This window comes from Coturnix japonica, assembly GCF_001577835.2.
Source record: "Coturnix japonica isolate 7356 chromosome 7 unlocalized genomic scaffold, Coturnix japonica 2.1 chr7random1356, whole genome shotgun sequence".
NCBI classification, from domain to species: Eukaryota; Metazoa; Chordata; class Aves; order Galliformes; family Phasianidae; genus Coturnix; species Coturnix japonica.
This window is the reverse complement of record NW_015439655.1, coordinates 1-4,965: the sequence shown is the minus strand read 5'-3', so window position 1 is coordinate 4,965 and position 4,965 is coordinate 1. Positions and strand designations below refer to the sequence as shown.

The 4,965-nt window shown below is 36.4% G+C and overlaps 1 long non-coding RNA gene across 1 annotated transcript; it reads left to right on the top strand.

The window, feature by feature from the left end:
• The first annotated feature begins 2,566 nt into the window (after nt 1–2,566).
• Nucleotides 2,567–4,036, top strand: LOC116652598. Its single transcript, XR_004305755.1, has 3 exons — nt 2,567–2,718; nt 3,059–3,134; nt 3,886–4,036. It is a non-coding gene; the product is annotated as an uncharacterized LOC116652598 (long non-coding RNA).
• The last annotated feature ends 929 nt before the right edge of the window (nt 4,037–4,965 follow it).

Here is a 4,965-nt window from a genome sequence, read left to right as displayed (position 1 = left end):
ACTACTTCATCTGGAGCAGCTGGAGCAGCACAGAACGTGACCAGGGAGTTAACCAGAAGTTCAGCAAACCTGACGCTGTTTGCTGGAGTTATCCTGAGATATGAGGCAGTACCCCTTAAATGTGGACTACAGTATAAATTATCATTTCACCAAGCCATACCTTATAGTGTTCTTCATTTTAATTTTGACTGAAACCAGAACTTCTCCAAGTGTATAGTTTCAAATGTAATTTCCAATCTTACTTCACTTAGATACTGCTGTCAGTAGAAACCATGATGACAGGAGAAGGAAAAGCATTTAGCTCCTCACACGGAAATAACACACGCAGTTTTAAGTAAGCTGAAGTAAGCTAAAGCAATAAAGCTTCAAGACATGAAGATCAGCTCTTCTCCATTAGCATATTTGCAGAACAGCAGTAGATAAATGAGGAAATCTACAAAGATAATGAGAAAAAGAAAGCATTTATCAGGCAGTAGCAATGATGAGTGTAAGGAGAGTAAGATAAGCAGCGCAAAAGTTGTCAGATAAAAAGTCAGTAACTTATTGCAGTAAGATTATATGTCTTTTAGCAGATCCTTTCCATCAAGATCTTCCTTTTAGAAATTTATTTTGATCTGCTATACATCAAAGCCAGATAAATTATGTAAAATGCTCAGGCATCCTTTGCCTAGACATAATCCTACATCTGTGCACATACATCAGATCATTTAACTAGTTATTACACTATTGCAAAAGCTAACAAAAGGAAGAAAGCCACAATCATTGATGTATGTTACTAAGAGCTCTGTCTACACAACCATTTAATACCACTGTAGCAGCATCAGTTAAGGAAGTTATTAGAACACTCTAGTTCTGTGTATACAATTTATTTGAAGATAACTCCTACCTTAACATAGCAGCTACCTGCAAAGATGGCACTGCTGTAACAGTACACTCCACATAGGCCTCCAGAAATTTCTTATCAGTTGATCTCAGTTGAGCCACAGAGCTGTAATGTTCGTGGATTTGTAGTACCACATTTCAGTTCAGTATTTCCTTCCTTTCAAAATTAGTCCTGGTTGTACCATTAATCAATGCTGTTTTCTAAGCCAATTACTTGGTGCAGTATGATGGCTGTTAGTATACCAGCCTGAAGTTCTGTTCTGCCACAGCTGCAGAAAGGGCACTGAAATGGCATGCCACCAGCCTAGCTCTGTTTGGCCCTGATCCAGCAAATCACTTAAACACCTGTTCAACTTAAAGCATATGAGTAATCCCATAGAAGACAAGATTATAAATTCTTTGAACAAGTTCCTGCCTAGTCTCGTAAGCTGTGAAAACAGAAGGGAACATCTAAACATCTTGTCTGACCTCTTGTATACAGTACAATTTCCTTCAGTTCTGTCTTGCTCTTACTTTCTTTAGGAGAAAAAAATTCAGTTACAACACTGAAGTTTTTGATTATGGAGAAACTACCACAGTTCTGCTTTTTTTTTTCCATGATTAACAATCCTTGCCAGGAAAAAGATTTACTTTTTTCTTTTAATCAAGATTTTACAAGCTTCTTTGGATTCACTGAATACAGTTGTCTTTTTCGTAATCAGACTGAAGAGGCATGGATTATCACATTTCTGTTTCATATACACACTTAAAGACTGCAATTAAATCATTCCTTAATTTCTACTTTGATGAACTGAGAAAGTGCTTTCTGAGTTCCTCAGTATACAATAGATTACTTATCTACTAATCATACGCCTGTCTGTTCTGTGATCCTTCTTGTGTTGCTCTGCATCTCTACAAATCTGGTTTCTGGAATAACACTTGATATTTCTGGAGAGGTCATTAGCTCACCTTAAAGGCAGTGGAGATTCCTGCTTACAGTCCTGTTTTTCTTCACCAAGTGTAAGGTGGGACCTTTTGGCTCAGGTTCACACTAACACTTTCCATAGAAGTGACACATCATGCTTCACCTTTCAGCCAATTTCTTCCACTGTAACTGTTTTCCAAGATAAGTGCACTCTTCTTTAAGCATCCCTGCACATGCTCTTTTATACCTCGTTGTATGATCTTACCTTCACTGAAATGCAATTTGGTTGTTCCTAACTCTATTGTTTTCAAAGTATCCTATAAGAGTTTTCATTATTCCTTAATCTCTTATTTATATGTTGCATTCATACTCTTATCATTGTCTACAACTTGTGGTTTTTTTCTACACCATGAATTAAGATAAAAAAAGACTAACAACACATTAGAAATGTGTATTCAGATGATAGCTTGCTATTTGCAACTACATTTTTAAGAACAATGTCATGTTTAGTATACTTAATATGTACCATATTAATCTTCTGATATTCAAGTTTTGTAATAAAATATTTTGCAAAATCAAATCAAAGTTTGCATAAAACCTGTTTCTCTCTACATATGTATAACATCCTAAAGTTCTCATCAATATATCAGATTACTCTTGACAAGATCTAAGTTTCATTAACCCTTATTGATTTGCTTAAATTATGTTTCTCCTTGCATAATATTAAAATCTCAATATCACGTTAATATCTGCTTGTACACTATCATGCACATACAGCTACAAAATTCAATACAGTAATTATTAATATATTATTATTGTATAGGTTTGTGATAGAAATTTGGAGAACAAGACAGTAGATACACAGTTGTGAAGAAAGAGCCCTGGGACTGACAAGACATAATATTCACCTCAGGAACTTTAACTTCTCAGAGGTGAGAAAAGGTTGGGAAAAAAAGAAGAGAAAGAAGCAGTCTCTAAGGGAGAAAAGAAAGGATTTAAAATGTTATTTTAATGAAGAAAGAGAGGTAAGGAGAGGTAAGGAGAGGAAAAAATCAGCTATCAAAGATGCTCAGAAAGACCATAGTACAAAGCAGAGTGGGGGTTGTTAGAGATGACAGAAGAATATTCAAGGTAGTTCTAATGCTAAATAGAGGACTCCAGGTTGAAGGATGAGTGACAGAAAGCAGAACACAAGAGCAAAGCACTAACCTTGTGTAAGCACTGCTTCTGTGTAACTAAATACTAATCATTGTTAATCATTGGTATACACAGGAGAAGCAGAAGCCAGGCACATACAGAGTCCAATCTCATGAAATCTATCCACAGAAGTGACCAAGCCTCCTTTCAGGTACCCTAGCCATAGACAAACAGGGAATGATGCCAAAACTGGCTGGTGCCATTGACAAATACAAGAAAGTATTAGAAGTTGGCACGGTGGGCATATTCAGCTAAGCCTGCTTTCTCTTTTCCCAGAGAAGAGTACTTTAAAAAAAGGAAAAAAAGTAGTCTTTGGAGAAAGACACTTTTAACAAGATCTTTTCTGTTTGCTCCATTCCCCTGTGAGGGTTCAGAGCACTGGAATTTCTGTAGGCCTCTGTTTGAAAATAAGCAGCTAATGAAAAGGTATGTGCATGGCTTACTACCCTAAACTAGTCCTCTTAGAATATCCTGGGATTTGCCAAAGCACTAAATGACGTTGGCATAGAACACTTTAAGGGAAAAGTCACCTTTATTCTTTGCTTTTCAGTATTTAGAAATGTAGCTTCAGTTTCCTTTGTGTTTTTCGTATAAAAGAAATTCATTTTGAATAGAGATGGGTCCATTTCTTTAGTTTTGATCTCAATGGATACCGAAGCTGGACTGCTGCGCCTTCCAACTCTTGCAATTTCTAGGGGAAGAGAGGGCAGCCAGGTTTAGATGAAGAGGACTGAGCAATAGTGAAAAAAGAAATGTTTAACACGGGAGAATCTCAGTTTCTGAGACTAGCAGAGTTAATGTAATGCCTAGCTATTTATATGGGGATTAGATAGATTTAGAACTTTTGCTAACACTCTAGGCTATCTTATTTATTTCTGAGTCAACAAAATTCCATGTTTCAGTGAACCTTCTAAACAGCCATTGTAACATGTGAGTTTGTCGTGTGCTCCTTGAAGATGAAGCCATTCAGATCCTCAGGTTTAGGCAGAGCATTGCAGACACTTGATGCCAGAGAACGTATGCTACTCAGTGGAGAACATGGTCCTTGGAGATTACAGGTAAGCCTCATTTTCCATATATTATCTATGACTTGGGATTTTTTTTGGACATAATGGTTTTTCAAATACATGGTAGAAGCACAAAAAGCCACTGCTGTTCAGGGAAGTTCTACATGTGCTCAGACAGCTTTTCTTCCTCTGCTTTGGATCTATTCCATCCCCAGTGGTAAAGCATAGTATGGAATCCTATGATGATAGGAGCGGTTGATATCTTTGTAAGAACAGAGAGCTGTCTTTATCACATGTATGCCTTTAGTTCAATAAACAGTCTAGGTCTAATTTTCCACTGAACGATCTAAAAACAGCAGAGAACTTTTGCAGCATGGTACTATGTTAATCTTTTTAGCTACAGGTTTGCTTGACTATAGTGAGTTTTTTCCCGCTTCTAGCTTTAGGGGTAGGAATTCTATTGTCTGTGATTTAAAGTAGATGATACTTTGTTTATATTCAAAATAACGTTCTATTGCATGTCAGTACTTGATGCCTAATTAAATAAACAAAATTTTAATCCAAATTAGAAAGAGAGTAGAGAGAGAGAAAGAGAATAACCAGTAGGACACTGTAGAGATGAGAGTCTTGGCAACAGTATATTAACAGAAACACTTAGGGAACTTGCTAAGGAAGTGTACACGAAATCTGTTGTTATCACAAGTATCTCTATGAAATTCAGATTTTCCCAATGTTTTTTAAAATGAGTAATCTCTTCCTGGCTTTGTCTTTGCAATTGTATAAGTCTGAGCGAGAGCTATTCTTTTGTACCTGAAATTTATCCTGTATATCTTGCATCATTACTGCCTATTGACTGCAGTGAAGAAAAAAACATTTTAAGAAAATATGTTTCAATGACAGAGCAAAATAAACAGTGGAACAGATAACTGATAACTCATTAAATAAAAAGTCCATGCTTTTATCTGGCTCTTCAAA